Raw genomic sequence first — 20,940 nt, forward strand, 5'->3', positions numbered from 1 at the left:
TTCAGCTTGTCAAGTGGCCAGTGTCTCAGATCACTCAAGTTTTCCAAAGGGTCACAACACCAACAATGTTATTACTCCAAGCAAGACAGCACCTTGGGTTTGTCAGCACTCCATTCATTTAAACATCAGTTTAAAGCTGGAAATATTAGAAGCTTATCCTAACAAAAAAAAGTTGAATACTGAAGGTGGGTTGCAAAAATGGAAACAAGATTACAAAATAAAATACCAAGTTGAAAATTTAAGAGGACTCGCTCCCAAGTCCCTTTCCATTAAGCCTACATTTTCCCTTTCTTTCTTCAAAACAAACTCCCAAACTATTCACAAATCTTTAGCCAGCAATATCTCTAATAATTCACATTTTCCTCTACATTTTCCTCCTGAGCCTTGGTTTTCTCTTCCTTCTTTCAGTACAAGTAAAATATTTGGTGACTGGTGCTGGAACCAATTCAAGGCAAATCAAACATTTGGGGTATCTTGGGAAGAGAAGACAGATAAAGAGGTGAGAGGAGTTAACTTTCAAGACTATTAAAAAAACCTTTATGAATCTAGTATCATAGGAAATGTTCACTGGATACACATCCTGTCTCTGTCTCAGTTTAAGCTCTCCACAGGGATCAAACACAACACATTAATAATATAGATGAAAGAACTGGCATGTAGAGTCTTTGTCTGAACTATATTCCCTACTCTCTTTTGTCAGCTTGGAGGCCTGCAACAAGTGGGTTGCTTCATCCATCACTCTCTTTTATATATCCACAAGGCTAAATCCAGCAAAAAAAAATCTCCTTCAGATATTTCTCTTAAGCATCAAAGTAGTATGACAGCTTAAATAAAGATGTTTCTAGTTTTCTCTTTCTGTTTCATATACTTTATCCTTGCAGCAAATTTCTGTTGTTTCAGTCAGAAGGAAATGACATTGATTTTTTTCCTGATATCTCTGTATAGCTTTATCCAGGGCATGCAGTCTTTGATTTGCAGAGCCAGTGATTTTGACTAAGTGAATAGTTAACCCAGATGGCAGTCCAGTTCCTTCACCGTCTCTTGCAGAAGATATTATCCATGCTATCAGAGAAAGAAAATTCTCCTATGAAACCATAAAAGACTGAAAGCTAACTTTCACCCTTCGCTTTCCCAAGGAGCAGCTGAGAGGTTCTACCTTCCGAGCTATTAATTGTCTCTTACTATCAGAACAGCTGAGCATCCAGCAACCCTTAATTGCAGTTACCCTCACCACACTCCTGAGCTAAAGCAGTGGCATAATCTCAGCTGTACTAACAGGAGACACAAAGAGTCTGTATAACTTGCTCAAAGTATTCACAAGGTCTCTGGGAGAAGCAAGATTTCAGTGCTCTCTTTGCAAGCCAGGGCTCTTGTCTCTTCCGAAACCAGACAGCACAGAAGCAGCAGAAATTTGCACCGTTTCCCATCACCCTCCTGCTTTTCCACTTTTAATGGACAGGAGGGTAACGTATTGGGCACTTCTTTAGAAAAACCTTATGTAGTGAGCAGAAAGAATAAATGGCCTGTGTCACTGAAGTAGATGTTACTACCAGGTCAGCAGGTCTGTGAATACAAGAATTTCCTGCAAACGTGCATCCTGCAACCCAGCTGAAGGTTCCCAGAAAGCCTGTGAAGCCTTCATCCTCTCTGGACATCTCTCTTTGACATCAGTTTATCCTTTCACAAAGATCTAGATCAAACATGCAAAAACGTGGTTTTGTATAAAATCTGCCAGCCTCAATACTGACATAAAAAGGAAATTTATGGGTTTCTGGGCATTTTGTAGTTATGGCAACTTGACTTTAAACAGTAAGTGTCCTGTCACAAATGAGACCATTCACCATTGTACTGAAAAGTGTTCTGTTGTACACTTGGTTTGTAGCAGGCTAAGCACTACCATCAATGACCCCATAAGTAGTTTTCACACTTGTTCTATCCAATTTAGGAGGGAATATTGGTTTCATCACAATTATATACTGTAATCCTTGTTTTAATCCCTTCTTTCAGGTTTTACTGCAATTTATTGTATTCAAACTCTGCCTTTGCTGCTAAAGATGTTCTCTCCAGTAAGGACATTTGCAGTGCACTACTTTCTTCTTAGATCACACCAGACCCTTTCTAGGTCTAGGAAATTTTTCACACTTTTATAACAAATGAAAGTAAAAAAGCTAAGCCAATTGTCCTGTGGGTACCACAACTAAGAAAAACAAGTTTCCTACCTGTTTATGTCCTCCATTCTTAACAGCTCCTACTCTTCTCCACATCCTTTTCATATCACTCCTACCTTCTCTCTGAGTTCCCAGAGAACTTTAGTTACATGTGTGATGGTTGTCCAGCTGGCTGCTGCTTTCTGGAATGACTAAGATGTCAGGTTATAATCATTGTGCTTCAGGGTGAGACGTGGACTCTAGGCTCTTCAAAGCTACCAATATGCACCTTTGAAGCACCTAGCCTACACATAATACCTTTGAAATTAATATCCCTCTATCAAATTCGGCTGGAGATGTCCAGTGAGTTCCAAAGCTACTGAACTGAAAGACAGACAGATTGACAGCATGTTTGCATGTATTTGTCTTGAAAGCAGATCACATCCCACCATAACAATTCAGCCAATAGCTGTCTCTAGATTCAAGACAATGAAACAGGTTTAATGACATTCCAATACAACCAAAAGACACAAATTTTAAAAGCATATGGTTGATCAACAGTGATTATCCAGACTACAGTGAAAGTCAGTGGATCCAGTTACTGCTCTTCTTGGGGGGTACCCCTCACTTCTGTTAAAAGCACGATGAACCAGTGCCATATGGAAGATTCACATTTAGCTTGTTTTGAAGTTTAGAAAACTGTCTCATTTCCCACCACACAGACAAGATTAGAGAGCTTTCCCACAAGCAAGTTAGCTTTTGCTACCCCTCACTAACTATACTGACAAATACATTCCAGTTGTCCTTCTAACCCTGCTAGAGGAAGGAGGTAGGGGGAACTTTTAAAGTAAATCCCTCTTTTCTTGAAAGGTTCAAAATCAGTTCTGAGTTAGCTTTTCATGTCTCAATTCTTTTCATCTTCTGAAAAAAAATTGCTTGTAATTAACAGAGAGAAGCAGGTGCTCCAAGGAAGGTAACTCTAGTTGTCTTCAGAACTAACTACTAGAAGCATTCCTAAAGCCCCAGTTATTTCTCACATAAATAATAACGAATATATCTCAACCTTATCAAATCAAGGTTACTGTGGTAATGATTCATTCACTCCATCCAGACCCTGACAGCCTCTACAAAGGAGGTACCTTCCACCCTTTTTACACATTTACTTTATCTCCTTTGCCAATACATTTTCCAATCACATGTATGTCAATGGTTTTTCAGGAGTTGTGGGGCAGGTACACAGAAAGCAGTGTAATCATAAATTCAGGATATATTTTGATTCAGTTCTCAGTTCTTTGTTACCACATTATAAGCAGAGCCATGAGGGACAACACAATACTCAACTGTTGTGGTGTTTTTTCTTATAAGAAAACTTAGATACTTTTCTAAAAGCAGAGATTTCACAGTATCCGGATGATGGCCATAGGACAACTTCCACTACAAAAAAAAGTAGCAGCCATAGTAAATAGGGCAACTTAACATTGATAATAATATGATACTTTTCCACTGAGCTATGTGTTAACATAATTGGACTTTACCAGTTTCTGACTGTGACAATACAAAGCATAACCTCTTCCTGTGTACCTCAAGCAAAGTGAATTTACCTTTTTCACAATTTATCACAGTACCATCAAAAACTCTGGGCATTGCACTTACAGCTAGTGGTCATGTCTGAAGCAGAAAGTGCAGTGAGACAGCAAAGTGCAGAGCAGTTTTCAGGAAAAACAGCAGTGCTGCCAGGACTGAGAGGCATCTTCTTGAAGAAAAGGCAAACAAGACAGTATAAGAGTGGGAGGATGACAAAAATGAGCTTTTGAATTAATAATAATAATAATAATAGTAATAATAATAAGAAAAGCCTAGAACTGAAGAAACAAGAAATTTAGGATTTTTCTTTTTCCCCAGAAAGAAAGGAGTTAAATAGAAGCGAGAGGCTGAGGCACTGATTGGTCTGGTGAAGTTTTCTGGCGTTTCCTTCTTTCCTAATTTCTGAACAATGCTTAGGGAAATTTTGCATTTAAAATTTTTCCTTTGTAAAACTATGACAGAATGAGGCACCCCCCAGACCAGTGGAGATGTAAACTTCTCTGAGGTATCCAGGGTTTTGCTGAAGCTTGCAATGCTGCCAAATATGGAAGACTTAAGAAAATGTAACCTGCCTCTTCGTATAATTCCCCTGTTAAGCAGAACCTTAACACTGTTGCCAGGCACAACCAGAAACAAGTACCTTTGTGCTTATTGTTTTTATTCTCCCAAAAGGAATTTTCTGTTCCTTGATAGAACACTAATCTTCCATAATCTTACAAGATTGGGTTACCTGTTTATGGCCAGAAACTGTCTCTATCTTTATCCTAGCTTTCTTTCATGTCTTCTCCCCTTCTGAACAAATGCCTTGTGTTTTGTGTCTGAACAGGGGTTTACAATGTATTTTCTCTTGTGAGTGGTATTGACCCAAAGGCATATAGTACACCCTTCACTCAAAGTCTCAGCAACATTTAGCACCACTTTAAAAAAGGATGGCAATAAAATCTGTCACCCGCAGCCAGAAAAAAAAAAACAACAAAATGAAAGGCAAACTCCAAATAAAATAAAATTATGAAGAGACAGCGATCAGCCCATCTCCTTATATTTACCTGGAGGGGAATTTAAAACTACAGCGAGTTTCAGAGTGAGTGAAGGGAACAGAGCAGAAAATGCAAAGAAAGAAAATTTCCTTGTATTTTTAATTTCCCTGACTGCTTTGTACATGTTTTGAGGAAGATGCAGGGCAAAATCGTTTCAAGATCACAGCATTTTGAAGCAATAATGTAGCTCATTTTGTCACCACTACAGATGGCAGGCTGTAATGAGCCCACGTTAATGACTACTATAGATATTCTGTACACAGATACGTAATGGTGCGCTGCAAGATGTCGGCAATGAAAACAAATGCTGAGAGCCGTGGCCTCATTTCAGGTTTTGTTACAAGCATGAAACTCGGATCCGGTTTGCTCAAAGGTGGGCCTAAGATTAGTTCATATAAGAGAATTTGGTCCAATTTTTAAATAAAACAAAGGTTGGTTAATGGTGTAGTACTTAATAACCTTCTCCCAGATAAAACCAGGTGAAACTCATAGGATCATTTTCCTTTTCAGAAATCTTATGGCTGAAAGTAAAGATAAAACTGGACACTGCAAACTGCAAAAACTGGAACTTAGAAACACACCTACTCATATTGCCTTTAGAACTGACAGAGATGCCCTTTTAACATTTAAAGCCCCACAGAAACTCACGTGAACACACATTTTAACTACAGACAGTCGGGGCCCCAAGTGCACCAATAGAGACCACCTGCCTCAGCCAGCCTTGCCCAGGGCCTGCACCCACACCCTCTGCACATACATCCAGGAATATAATCCAGACTCCATCCTAGGCCCTTACTCCTGGCCTGAGCTATGCCAGAGGTGTCTCTGTTCCTATTCCTGCACTTGAAATGCTGCTGCTCAGATTTCCTACACTGACCACAGACCAAACGTGTTGCCTTGCTTTCACATGATGACTGGACTGTTGCTGTCAAACCAGGACTGAAAGCTGTGGTCTGAGCTTAATGAGGCTCCTGGATGTACAAGTGAGTGGTGAAGTGTGCCTGGTCAGGAGAGTTAAGGCTTATTGGTGCACTCAGAGCCCTGACATATACAAAATCTGTGGAAGTTTTGGAGGGGCAGACAAAAACAAAAAGAAAACAAAAGAAATCCCAACCAACCAACCCCCAAAACTACCACTAAATCAACAGATAGTTTGAGAAATATGACACGGTCTAGTCCAGGGTTAGAAAACAGCAGACAGACACTGTATGAGGACCAGGAATTTACTTCTCTCTTTGAAAAAATGTGCTCATTTCAAAGAACACTTAGGTGAGATGTCCTATAGAAGTGCTTCAATAACACGCAAGCAGCCTGATACGTATAAAGCAAGCGCAATTATACATTTCTGTGCAAAGCTGAAGTTATCATATTTTCAGCCCATAGATCACGTCAAAACAAACACTTGTACTTCTTCCTAAAGAAGGAGATGAGTGAAGGTCATACCATGTTAGCTAGATATAGCATCTCCAACAGATCCATCACATGGATGAATGAAGTAAAACTTAGGTTGACAGCCATGCTTTGTGGGATGGAGGTAATTCTGGAGGACAAAAATCTTGTCATACGAAGAACTGGCATGCAGGATTAGTAAATTAAGGGAAATCATCTGAATAAAGTTCCAGATGGTAAACACACTTGTCAGAAAGGTCCCCTTAATTGGCTCCATCTTGAGGCTAATCTGAAAATAAACAGGTTTGAACACACCAAAATGTCCAACAAGAAACAGTAGCCGTGACTCAGATAATGGGACAGGAAAGAGCTAAATGAACGTGATGTGAGGATAAGGGTATCTGATGTCATAAAGTTATGATGGGGAAATTACTGACCTTGTATAATTTGTGCCTGAAGTGGTGATAAAATTCTAACCATTTGTCACAGCCACAAGAGCAAAATTAAAACAACGCAAAAACACAAGCTGCCTGAGAAGCTTGTATAGCTATGAAAATGCATTGACTTGATATTAAGACATCTTCCACCACCCACTGTAAATAATTTTACAGAATTGTGTTATCCTTTATTGAGATACCAAATGGGAGTGATTCTCATCTTCTTTCCACCATCCTTACAGTGCTGTCAAACTTTCCATATCGATGGAAATAGTTCTAATTTACTACTTAACCAGAAGAAAATCAGATGCCTTAATTTTCCAGGAATGATATCTAAACATTTATAATATGGGCAGACAAGTTTTTTCCATCATTACGTGAACAAATAAACAAATTATATTCTTCTTCAAGCTGCCATTACTTACTCCCGAAGTATATAAGACTAACGGACTAAATTCTTACATACTACCTGAAATCCTTTTAGGGCAACTGCTCTTTTAATCCTAGCATCATATCACTGTGTTTCAAAGAGCACATTGGTCACAATGTGCACATAATTCACAAATTGTGCAAAAAGCTTAAGACCCTTAAGTCCTGGCTTCTATCTGAAATATCCCATAAATATTTGCAGTGCCTCCTGCATAAGAGGGTTTCTGTATGAGACCCATGTTATACAAAAAAAATCTGCCTTAATTGGTTTTTATTATCTTAATAATCTTAACATTTCCTCAAATAATAATGGTTAATTTAATGTGCCCCTGTAATGACCTCCCAAATTACTAATTCATAAAAAAATAAAAAAAAAAAAAAGAAGAGGAAAGAAGGCAAGGAAAGCAAGGAAAGCAAGGAAGCTTTTTCTTTCTTTCTTGTTTTCTTGCTTTCTTCTTTTCTTTCTCTTTCTTTATTTTTTCTTTCCCTTCTTTTGAAAGAAAGTCCTTCTTTACTTTCATTCCTCTTTCTTTTTAAAGAAAGAAAAAGAAAAGAAAACAGACAGAAAGGCAGGCAGACAGAAAGGCAGACAGACAGAAAGGCAGATTCTTTCCTTCCTGTCCTTCTGACCTTTCTTTCTTTCTTTACTTTCAAAAGAAAGATTCTTTGCTTTCTTTCCTTTTTTTTCCAAAGATTCTTTCCTTTCTTTCCTTTCTCTTAAAAGATTGGTATTTTTTTCTTTTATTTCCTTTCTTTCTTTACTTTTTTTGAAAGAAATATTCTTTCCTTTCTTTCCTTAGAAACAAAGAAATATTCTTTCCTTTCTTTTTCTTTCTTTGCATTTTCTTTCTCTCTTTTTCTTTCCTTCCTTCATTATCTTTCTTTCTTAAAATTCTTACCTAATTTCTATCTTTTCTCTCTTCCTTTTATTTTCCTTCTTTTCTTCTTTCTTTCATTTCTTTCCTTCTTTCTTTCATTTCTTTCCTTCTTTCTTTCATTTCTTTCCTTCTTTCCTTTTCTTTCTCTCCTTTCCTTTTCTTTCTCTCCTTTCCTTTTCTTTCTCTCCTTTCCTTTTCTTTCTCTCCTTTCCTTTTCTTTCTCTCCTTCTTTCCTTTTCTTTCTCTCCTTCTTTCCTTTTCTTTCTCTCCTTCTTTCCTTTTCTTTCTCTCCTTCTTTCCTTTTCTTTCTCTCCTTTCCTTTTCTTTCTCTCCTTTCCTTTTCTTTCTCTCCTTCTTTCCTTTCTCTTCTTCTTTCCTTTTCTTTCTCTCCTTCTTTCCTTTTCTTTCCTTCTCTCCCTCTCTTAACATTCTTTCCTTTCTTTCTTCTTTTCCTTAGTTCCCTTCTTAATTTTAAAAGATTCTTTTCTATTTCTTTATATTTTTCTTTTTCTTTCCTTTTTTCTTTCTCTTTCTCTCTTTCTTTAAGGTTCTTTGCTTTCTTTTTCCTTCTCTTTTTCCTTTATTTCCTTTCTTTCTAAGATTTTTTCCTTTTTTTCTTTCCATCCTTTCTTTCTTTCCTTTTTTGCTTTTCTATCTTACTTTCATTTATTTCTTTCCTTTCTTTCAAAAGAAAGATTTTTCTTTTTTTTTATTTTCCTTTATAAGATTCTTTCCTTTCTTTCTTTCCCTCCTTTCATTCTTTCTTTTTCTTTCTTAAGATTCTTTCGTTTCTTTCTTTTCTTCCATTCCTCCTTTCTTTCCCTTCTTTATTCTTTGCATTCTTTCAAAAGTAAGATTATTTCCTTTCTTTCTTTCTTATGAAACATTCTTTACTTTATTCTTTTCTGTTTTTCTTTCGGAGTCCTTCCTTTCTTTCCTTTCTTTCATTTTTCTTTCCTTTATTTTTTATTTGCATTCTTTCAAGATTCTTTCCTTTCTTAAAAAATATTTCCTTCCTACCTCTTTCTTTCTTTCTTTTGAAAAGAATGATACTTTTCTTCATTTCTTTTTTTTCCATTCTTTCTTCCTTGCTTAAGACAGACAGGAAGGGGCGGAAAAAAGGGACAGAAAGAAGGGAAGAGAATAAAGAAAGGAAAAAAGAAAGAGAGGGAGGGAGGAAGGAGAAAGGGAGAGAAAAATCTTTCTTCCTTTTTTTTTTGGCCTTTCTTGCTTGCCTGCTTTCATTCATTTTTTCTTTCTTAAGAAAGAAAGAAAAAAAAAGAAAGCAAGCAAGAAAACAAGAATGAAAGCAAGCTAGGAAGCAAGACAGCAAGAGCTAGGGAGAAAGATTCTTTCTTCCTTTCTTTCTTGTCTTTCTTTCTTGCTTGTTTGCTTTCTTTCCTTCCTTCCTTCTTCTCTTTCTGTCTTTATTTCTTCCTTTTCTTTCTTGTCCTTCTCTCTTTCCTTCTCTCTAAGATTCTTTCTTTCCTTTCTTTTTGCTTTTCTTTCATTTCTTTCTTTACTTTCTTTTTTTTATAAGATTCTGTCCTTTCTTTCCTTTGTCTTCTTTCTTAAGATTCTTTTGTTCATTCCTTTTTTCTTTTCCTTTCTTTCATTTATTAGTTTCCTTTCCTTTATTTCAAAAAAAAAAAAGATTTTCCTCTTTTTAATTTCTTTTTAAAATTCTTTTATTTCTTTCCTTTCTTTCTTAATATTAATTCCTTTCTTTCTTTTCTTTCTTTCATTTCCTTTATTTCCTTTCTTGCTATCTTTCCTAAGATTCTTTCCTTTCTTTACTTTCTATTTCATTCTTTCTTTCCTTCCTTTTTTCTTTGTATTCTTTCAAAAGTAAGATTCTTTCCTGTCTTTCCTTTCTTTCTTTCTTAAGAAACATTCTTTCCTTTCTTTCTTTTCCTTTATTAAGATTCTTTCATTTCTTTCTCGCTTGCTTGCTTTTCTTTTTCCTTTGCATTCTGTCAGAAGCAAGATTCTTTTTTTCTGTCTTAAAAAAATAGTCTTTCTTTCTTTTGTTTCTTTGAAAAGAAAGAATGATGCTTTCCTTTTTTTCCATTCTTTCTTTCTTTCTTAAGAAAGACAGAGAGAAAGAAAGACAGTCTAAAGGAAGAACGACACATAGAAAGACAGGTGGAAAGGAAGAGGAAGGGAAAAGGTTCTTTCTTCCTTTCTTTCCAGTCTGTCTGTCTTTCTTTCTTGCTGTCTTTCTTAAGAAAGGAAGAAAAAAAAAGAAATAAAGAAAGAATGAATGGAAGTAATCAAGGAAGAAAGAATCTTCCTTCCGTTCTTTCTGGTCTTTCTTGCTTGCTTGCTTGTTTTTTTTTTTCTTTCTTTCTTAAGAACTAAATACTACTTGTATCTGCTTCAAAGAAAGTCAACACAGCAGATCCACAATTTACAACACGTTAGAAAGCCTATCACTCATTACCGTGAATGGTTCACAAAACCAAAATTTCGTTTGTGCCAGCTGCAGACGTAGAAAGATTGTGCTGGATATCAGGCATACTTCAGTCACATTGTGGCTTGGGTTTGAGTTTTCATCTAGCTGTGCTAAGTAGAAGGAGCATGGATTTGAGAACCGCAGTAATATCAATTGCTGTATGGACAAATTATGCATGAACAGAAGATATGACTATGCAGTGGCAAATGGTTTTATACACATCTCACTGTCACTAACAAACACACTTTCTAGCATGAAGCACCTTCGTGCAGCAACAGAAGAAAACTGTAGGGGCTTTCACAACCACAGCTTTTTTAGAGTCTTTCCTCTGTTAGCCGTCAGCTGCCCCCAGAGGTTGCTGACAGCCTCTCACTCTGTCTCAAGGTGAAAGCACATCGATGAAGGCAGGCAAGACTGTCAGATACGCTGGCATTTCCATGAGCAAATGTAATTCACAGAGCATGACCATGAGAGTATTAATTAGGTGATTTTGTGAGTAGTCCCACTGCAGACAATGTGTGTACTCAAAAGAGTAGTTACTTACTCAGCTGCAAAACTTATTAAATTCTTGTTTACTTCTGTTTACTGACTTGAAAGTCAGTAACAGAACAGTTAGGAGAAAGCTTTGCAATCAATTCATTTTGCATCATTCCAGAACTCAAGCTAAAGCTCTCAGCAGTTTGGATTTATTGGTGTCAGAGGCAAGATCTGCCCTGTAGCTGCTCCAAGTCAGGTGGGAATTCTCTAATTGTCCTTACCCAGACCATGAGCAGTGCCAGCGGTGGCTAAGGAAGACTTCTCTTTTTCAATACCAGTCCCTTGGACCTTGACCCCAGAAAAATCCTGACAGAGCTTAAATTGTACCACTTACAAGGTATAATGCAAGATGCAGTTCCTTGTTTCGTCTGATTTATTAGCTAGGACAATGGCATATACTCTTTGTCATTGACCTCTCAGGACTAGGCTGCTTTAGGAAGTTCTACTGGTCTGTATGAAGGAAGAGAGATTATATGTTTTGTTCCTGGGATCCATTCATGGATCACGTAAAAAAAAAAAAAAAAAATATATATATATATATATATATATATATATATATATATAAAGGAAGAAAAAAAAATACTTAAAGGCAAACTACACCCATTTAGAGCAGAACAAATTACATGCACATTAACATGGCCTAAACAGAAATGCCCTTGAGCATATAAACACTTAGGCAGAGGGAGGTTAAATTAATAAAGATAAATACTGAAATATAGTTCTTGGCTCATTTCTATACATAGCATATTCCATTCCCCTTCACTGTTCAAGGTGCAGATATGATTGAGACTTTCCCCAGCCCTAAACCCCCAAAAAAGCAAACAAGAAACTGCATCACTGGAATCTTAGAAACTAGCCACTGCATATTGGTGAGTTTGTGCCAGCCAAAGCACATAAATCATAACAATTGTTCTTTCCCCACCCACTGGAAGTTTCCTACATTCCAGGTTTCCTTTGCATGTCCACCCTCCTTCATATTTCTTTATCCTATTGCTACTATTCTCTTAATTGTTGGGGACTTTGTCCAACTTCTTTGTAAAAGTCACCTTCTCTATGTCTTCTCTTCGTTTTGATCTTACTTTTATGCTTTCCTACCTTTTTGACGTTCATATATTTAATGTTTTTCCTCCTTGTTCTCAAAAAGAGTTGTTTCCTCAGTCACCTTTCTTTGGAAAAGCTTCCTAGAGTTAGCTTATCAGACATGATATTGCACCAAACCAGCTATTTGTGAGATCACAGAATTTAACAGAAAAAAAAACTGAGGTCTGCTTTTTATATGGTTGGCTTGTTTGGGTATGGTCTTGTTGTTTTATTGAGATTTTTTAATTGTAGACTCACAATAGCTTATTAAATGCTACAGATGACCTGGAATGCTTATTAAAGCATTCACATTGTCTACTATATAATATAAAGCAATTTATATCACCTTTTTTCCTATAATATCTGAGCATCTTATAATCAATATTACAGCTGTACCTGCAGCATGCAACATGGCATATAGCAAGCAAATAGCCTTGTTTTACAGCCAACAGAGATATAGCTCTATATACATAAAAGACCATGCAGCAGCTGTTAGGAATGCAAGGGAGACTATTTGTCACTCTGGGTTTTGTCGAGGTGGATCAGTGACCTTATTAGCCAGGCCTGTGTCCCTACTGGCAGACAGCCTTTGACAGGGCTCCTAAGATACCTCCATCTCCCCCCAGACTGTGCAATAGACCACTGGAGAGAGGCATAGGGAATGCTACCCACTGAAGCTGACTCAATGATCAGCCTTTATCTGGTTTGCTGATTTCAGAAAAGAAATCCTGCAGGTTTCAGTTGAGAACAGAAGGATGTCATGAGACCTGACTCTCAGAATGGCCACATCATGGTGACTCCTTATTAGACACCAGGGAATGCACAGAAACTTTATAAATGCCTGGCCATGAGAAGGATTCGTGCTTCTCAGATACTGAATGAAGATCAACACAAGACACTTGTGTGGGAAACTGAAGGGTAGTACTGCATAAGGAATGAGGCTTTGCTAGCACTAGTGTCTGAACAAGTAAAGTTTTTTTTAAAAATTGGTTCAGAATGACCCAAAATTGAAATTGTAGCATATTTTTATTTTGTAGTTCTCACCAAGAAAATAAAACATTCCATTTAAGATCAAAAGATTTTGTATCAAGCTGAAAATAAACATTTTGATTTTAAGAGAACACGCTTTCTTATTCACATCGAAATTCACAACAAAAATGCCATTTTGAGATTGTACTTTCTTTTGACTGAAAACATTTGTTTATTTTGACCCTAACTCAGCAACTATTTTTGTTCTCCTTGAACTCCCTTTTTCAGCAAAATCCCATTGGTCTTTATTTTTTTGTACAGCTCTATTTCACAGCATCCGAAAAACCTCAGTTTTGAAAAGAACTGTTCTCAGTACATTCACTGGTGCCTCACTGGCTGTTTTATCCTATAGACCAAGACAAAAGATTTCCATAGAACAACTTCTGTGGGGGAAAAATTGCTAAGTTTGACCTTCACAATTAGCAAACAGGAGCACAAAATGAGAACTTAGGATGAGTCTTCAGTGTGCATTCTTCATCCGGTGCTACCAGTTTTGCTTTAGATCACAGAGGCAAAAGTTAAAGCCAATAAAATGTTTCATCTTCATCTCCTGCCTTGTTTTTCTTTCCTCTGTTCAAAATAGCAGCCTCCCCAGTGTGGGATAATTCCTCATAAAGATCTGTCTTGTTCTTTGTATCCTGTGTTGTTTTTCTCTGTGTTCACACCAGAAGTATCCCTGGAGTGGAACAATGCCGTGTAAAAGCTTAAAAGTACATGTGCTGCATGTTGCCTATTTGTGTTTTAAATGCCTTCCCAGTGTGGTATAACACCTATTAAAAATCTGTCCTGTCTTTATGTTCCACACTGTTGTTTTCCGATACTACTGAATTCTGCAGATAAGCAGTGTCAGATTCTTGCAAATGGCAGTGTAGTAAAAACAGGTACCAATACTGTGAAAAGAAATGATATTCTGAAATGTTTCTCCATAATTTCTAGAACAATAAGAAGAGGTGATATTCTTCATAAACCACCACTAACAGAATGTATTTTAACTGTAAGTGGCTGAGACAAAGGTGTACTGAGAATCTGGGGATAGACATGCAAATAGCTTAGGTAAACAAAGCTTACATCTACTCCCAGCCCAGTTTCTGCAAGTACTAATAAGCAAAAATCAAACATTCAGACTGCTGTTCAGGGAATAGAAAAATCAAGTGATAGGGCTGTACACACACAGTTCTCCATAATCCAGAGTAGCAGGAAGCCTGGACATGGAAGATAACGCAAAAGCATGAACGATATATGTGCTGTGTTCTTCAGAACATGGTATTGAGACTCCAGACATGCTCAGGTCCACCAAACCTGCTTAGCTCCTGCTCAGCTTGTTCTAATATGTTCATTCCACTTTGCTTTTTTTTCCAGTCTATCTATGCATGCTCATTTTCTTTTTAACTAAAAACCCTTCATCACCAACAACTGCAAAAACCAAGTCCCAGCAATGCTGGAGTTTGATGATCATTTTCAGTTACATGTTACTGCTTTATATATTTTCTGCAGCAAATCAACATTTATTCAGAAGTAATTTTCTGGTCTAAACTAATGAGCAATGAGTGTTACAAATACTGCTGTTAATGATTGTGCATTTTAAGGCAATTTTAGAGTGCATGATCTCTGTGGGAATACCCAAGCACATTTTGCTTCTCATACATATAACTTCAAGTGTTAGTGATAAAGTCCCATTAAAAATACTCTACCCTCTTGACTGGGGTTTTTATCTTTGCTAATGTAATGCTAGTGGCTCTGATGCAATGTAGATGTCCTTGGACTGTTTAATTGGGAGGAAACCTTTGAAATATGCCACAGGCCAATTCACTTTGAGGGTTAAAACAATGAAGCCCTGTAGAAAATAATATATTAGTGGGTAAAAAGATGAATTAATGGCAGTACTCGAATATCATCTCTACAGCAACCAGAACAGCTGAATTAATAGCATACCAGGGTTATATTATGGCTTCAGGATTACAGCTGTTATGACGTTATGAGTAGCTCAGCCTTCCCCTTACTTGGACCTTTTTAGACACAGTAATCCCTTGGCCCCTGGAGAATTTGTTCTCTTGTGATGATCAAGCAAGGTTACTCCATTTACACAACCATTTCCTCCCCTAACCATCTCTTGCACACGCATACATTTCTCCCCCTCCTCTCTTTCTCTCCCTTCATTTTCACACACAGGCCACACACCAAAGATTTTAGGTTATATCTGGACTCATGGAAATCAATAGCTTGGAATTTGATTGCCTTAACTTCAAATCACAGTTCTCAAGGCAATAAATGGGTTCCCATTCTGCCCACAAAAAAAAAAGTTGCTTGCAATAAATATATAGCTATTAAAAAAAAAAATAATAAATCCTTCCTAGGTAATACTAAGAAATCAGGAGGTAAATTATCCTGTCATGTGTCTTGGCAAAAAGCTGGAATGGTTCTCTGTGCAACCAGGTGAAGGGTACCAGATTTACACTGGGGTAACAGTGGACAGACTGCACCGTGCGCTTCTGTTATTTTAATCTAATGACATCTTTCAAAGAGGCCCCTTCATGTGCTACTAGCATATTTATCTTACTGTACTTTCTTCTACAGCAGGAATTTCAGGGGAAAAATCCTTCAATTACAGCATTATCTTCAGCTGGCTAAGTGCTTCCTTGATTGATACAAGTGCCCTTTTGTACCACAGAACCAGGGAAATATTTTTACCAATGTCTAGTTCCTGCAAGTGCAGGATGAGGCAGTTAAATACTACAGGCATCAGCTAATGTTATCTGTCTCTTTGGTCAAGAACTTTAGATTGTTTGCTCTATGAAAATTGGTTCAAATGCGCCAAAAAGCTACGAACCTCATGAATCTTAGGAGCATTTGATTAACCTGAGGAACCAAAGGGGTAAAACATCACTTACCATGCTTTTAAAATATCTTTCTTACAGTCTGTTGGAGAAGACAAGGGCTTTGGGTGGGACTAACGGAACGCGAGACTCTCGCTTAGTTTGGTTTTGGATGTATTTTTCTAATTAGAAGAGGAAATGGATGGTGTATTTAGGAATCTGTGTGACTACTCCCTGAAAAACCTGACAAGAAAAGGAGGAAAAAGATGTGTAAAAAACAGCAGAGGCAATAGTGGAGGGAAAGGAAAAGAAGAGGCAAGGAATCTCATCTGTAAAAGACTGCTGTGTTAGATCAAAATTACTTGGCCAAAAGCAAAGCTCTCAGGGTGAGAGCATAGAGCCTGGTTTGGCTCCAGACTTTTATAAGATATATGGGTGCTGTCTCTAACCTCTCTGCATCTGGATCCCCACCTGCTTGATACTGTGTTTGCTTGCCAAGATTGGTGCTTCCTTAGAGAGGAAACACTGTTTGTCTACACTACAAACATTTAGGAGTTTGAAGCATGCATAGACATACCTGAGGTAGGGCTTACAGGAAAAAAAAAATCTAGTGGTAATAACAATTGGGGAGGGGGGAGGGAGAGAAATTAAATAGCTAGAAATCAGTAATTCAATTAATTCAGACTATAACTAAAATGCATATTTTTAAATAGAGAAACTAAGTGAATAGAAGACATTACCAGAGGAATGGTTTAGTTTCTCAGTCACTTAGGTCTTTGAGCTGCTTATAGTTGAATATATTTCCAGTACATTTCCCCATGTACAAACCTTTTCACATGCAGTATCACTCAAACTGAAGTGGTAATCCTCATGCCAAAATTGCTAGGTTGGGTGCTGTGACCCACATCAGCACAATGTCATGTACACATTAAAGAAGGCCTCCTCTTACTTCAGAAATCCAGAATTAATACCTGGGTGAAGTTCCAGACACCAAGTAGGAAAATAAAAAAAATCCAAAATACCAAAAATTACAGTTCCGCTTTGTAGACTGACAGCGACTCACATTTTGTATAACTGTCTGAATTCAGGGTGTTTATGCTGAATACCGCTCTAGTAAACCTCTTCGTCAGTCGCCTACACCCGTACAAGGAAATCTCTCTTTAACTTTGCAAACAGATATATGTGAGGCTGAAAATCAAGTTAGAATTGATAGCAACAGGCCCACGAGAGAGAGAGGGAATACAAGAACTGTCGCTCATTTGAGATAGGGGAAAAAGCTCGCCCTTTCCTATTATAAATATTGCCTGTGTCAAAGCAATAAAATTATATACCTTGAACAGAAATGTGAGTTGTTATGAATCTGCCCCAGGCCAGCACGCTATGAACAACACATTGTTAATGTTGTGAGTGTAGCAGGAGCCGGTAATCTTCAGAGATTACAGGTGAAGGGGCAGGCCTGCCATATTAAACTAACAAAATGCATGTTGTCTTTAGCTTACAGTTCTTCACAAACACTACCCTACATTCATTTTCAAGCCATTATAAATTGGGCCCTCAAAATCAGGTTTTCTTTGAGGTCTAAATTTGAATTATTGGCACTCCTCAGGGGATCAGGCTACTAAACTTTTTCATCGGAGTAATCTGGAATGTTTTGCATGCTGTTTTCAGATCAGCTAGTTTGTCTAATGAATGAGATGTGAAATGAGTTCTCAGGGCTCAGGAGAAAGCTGAAGGAGAATTTCTCCATCTCACTGAAATGCATAGCATTAACCCTGCATACACTATTGCATGTCAGTGTGTAACAAACACCCAGACAAACCAATCCATCACCCAACCTTCTGTAAAGCATTAGCAGCCAAAAGCAAGGAAAAAGACAGGATGACTACTTACTGAATTCCAAGAATTTTTAAAGAAAATAAAAGTTGATACATGAAACTTTTGCCAACATAACAGTGTCTGCTGGAGTTCTGATTTTGCATGCCAAGAGCCCCATATGAACACCATATAAGATATCCCTAGGGCTGTTGGTTGTTTCAATCCCAGAAACATAGACAAGATTAACTAGCAAATGCACTTTTTTGCTAGTATAAAGAAGGTCCAGTCTGTGTCTGTTTGCCTGTGCAAGCATGCCAGTATTGCTAAAACACATCAAAAGTGCTTGAAACTATTTTCTAATACCACAGTCTGAACCTTTGCCACAGGTAGGTCACTGCAGGAACTGAACGAGGACTCAGATTAAAGGGGAAAAAAATGTTTCTCAGTTGCAAACTGCAAATGCTTTGTCATTTATTTGCATACATAAATGTAAAGCAGAACATGTGGGTGCCACCCTAATATGAATGTGCCTTATAAGCTGTAATAAGATCATGATTTCCATATATAATGTCCCATACATAAGCACTGAAGTGTTTCTCTGCAAATTCCCAGGCCTGCCCCTACCAGCCAAGCTGGGCTCTTTCCTTCTAATGTAAATCACAGCGTGTGAGTAGAGCAGAGAGTCACAGTAAGAAGGTTCCCCAGGCCAAACTGAAGCTTCACTCACATCTGTGACAACCCCTGGCTTTGTGCCTGTAAAGCCATCTGCTTTGCTATTAAGCTGCACGCTAGGTAAAAGAATGCAGGACCTGCTTTTGGTTCTCTTCCTAAAGGTAATACAATTGGCAAAGGTAAGGAGTTCAACTGAAATGAGGGAAGCCATCAGATGTGGGAAAAGGCTTCTTTTTCTAGTAGAACAAGAAGAAAGCAGGCTTCCAAAACTCAGATTGGCATAACCTGTTGGAGAAATGGGACAGAGCCAAAGCTGGCATCACTGCTGCCTCAGGCATTGCCCTGCCCTCCGGTCACCAGAGAAATTGTTACCATCAAATGTCATCAGTCATATTTATGAATTGATATCTCTAGCTGTCCAAGATGGCCCCCCTTTCTGGACAGTGCAAAAATCAGACTGTTATCTTCACAATAATATAAATATCTAAGAAGTTGTTTCCCAAACAGCATACGGACGACTAAAACCTGACAAAATAATTTATTAAAAACAAGCTCCATCAGAAGCATAACATTCAGGGCCAAAACCGATTCAACACTTTAAATAAACATAAGCAACAATAACTGCAGCTGCTCAGAAGGTTCCCAGTATCTCAGATTCACTCAAGGTTCATAGTAGAGATTCTCCTGTGGCTAACAGAGTTTTAGGATTTAGCAAGCTAGATTCTGATATGGAGCTCAAAAAGAAACAAATCACATTACTTTGTGAGCAACTCTGAAACCAAATCCTTTGAGCGTTGCCTACCGTTTAAACTCTCTCACCACATAGTTCTTCAGCACATAGTCTTTGTTACTAAAGTCACAGTTAAACAGCGTTCCTATTTGTCGTTTACACTTCATAGATATAAAGGAGTATAGATAAAAATCTGTTGGTACTGTATGGCACCCAACCACCATTCACTGGCAGTAATTAAATCCTGCTGTAATACTACTACAAATATTTCCCAAAAGCAGGAACAGATGTTTTGTTGCAACCAAGCAATGACGAAAATCTGACAAGCTCCATAAACCGAAGATGTGGGCACTTCAGAGAAAACTTCCTCTATGATTTTGCTACCACGCTGTCCCAATTTGCCAGCAACATTACAGAGATAAAACATGACCATTTTTTGGTATTATTATTCTTGTCTTTAGTAACACAATAAGTGTCAGGGCAACCCTGGAGTAAAGAAACTAATCATCATAATGATGAGGGACAAGGCTTACAAATTTACATTTCTGATTCCAAATCACAATAAATTAGCACAATCACTCAGACTTAGTTAGGATTCTCAAACCATACCCTCATGTGGTTTTTATAAGCCATGATTGTCTAATTAATTTTGGTACTTATAAACATCTCCTGCTTATTCAGTACTACCTTTTTATCTTTTTTTTTTTTAGTAGGTATTGAAATTCAGTGAGTTGTTCTAAGCAGTGCCCAAGGTGCGAGATGATAGTAAAATGCATTCAACATGGGGTGGGAATGGGAAGAGGAGGAGAATTTTGCATTTTCCTGGTTTAGGTCTGCTGCAAAGGGAACCTTAGTATTTCCTTCAAAATATGCCACTAAGCCACACTGAAGAACTACTTTGCAATATAGAAAACCTCTCATCCTGTTCTGGAGTGTGTATATTCACCACAGCGTTGTCATGATAGCTAGTCAGTAGGGTGAGATGAAGAGTGCTATTTGATCTGCAGGGATGTAAATTGATAGCAGAGATATCATGTTCCATCAAGAGTCACTGTAGCAACTGGAAAGCAAAATTCTCAATCAAGCCAGCTTTATTCCAGTGATATGCAGTTTAAACAAAGAAGGAGAAGACAAAGACCAGATTTCCAAGGATGCTCAGCACCCCCAGCTGGGGTAATATTTTTAAAGAAACAGCTCAGATCCAAGATAGGCACCTGTAAAAACAAAGGTTTCTGCTCGGTGTCAAGAATTTATGAAAAGTGGGACACTCGGACTAAATGTCTGAACAGCAGCTGAGCTGCCTAGAAAATCTGACACATAAATTACCTAGAAAACATAGTGCCTGCATAGGTTTCTTTACTGAAAAGCATGATGACACCAGCTACCACTTATTTAAGCTAGTGCATTTCATTATGTCAGGGCAATTGCTACCCTGGTACATATCTTATTAGCGCTTATTTATTATCAATGTTAAGGAGGTTAACTGCACTGTTATTTCCTCTGCTACTGGGCTTTATTGCATGTCTGAGGCACAGAGTTCTGACTAAGCTCGTGCAGCAGAGGAAATAACAGAGGCCATGGCTTAACAATAAATATTCTCTAAAGGAATATAGCAATCAGGTAGAGGAAAAACAAAGCAAATTTCTTGTGAGGAATATCAAGACAGGAAACCTAGAGCACCCGCTCTGATGAGACCTAGATGAATAACCCACAAAGGTCATTTATCCAAGAAATTGAATCTTTATTTCTGTTGCAAAATACCTGTGAAGAGTGTGATCTTCATTTGCTTGGCAAATTCACAGTGTTCTTTGATTTACTATTATGGATTGATTCCTATCTGTTGCTGTGGAAAGTCATTTCTTACTGTACAAGTAACATTAATTAGTTGCTGCCTGGTCAGAAAAGTTA

Source organism: Pezoporus occidentalis, unplaced genomic scaffold (assembly GCF_034315485.1).
Source record: "Pezoporus occidentalis ecotype Australia unplaced genomic scaffold, CSIRO_AGI_Poc_V1 ctg59, whole genome shotgun sequence".
Classification (NCBI taxonomy): Eukaryota; Metazoa; Chordata; class Aves; order Psittaciformes; family Psittacidae; genus Pezoporus; species Pezoporus occidentalis.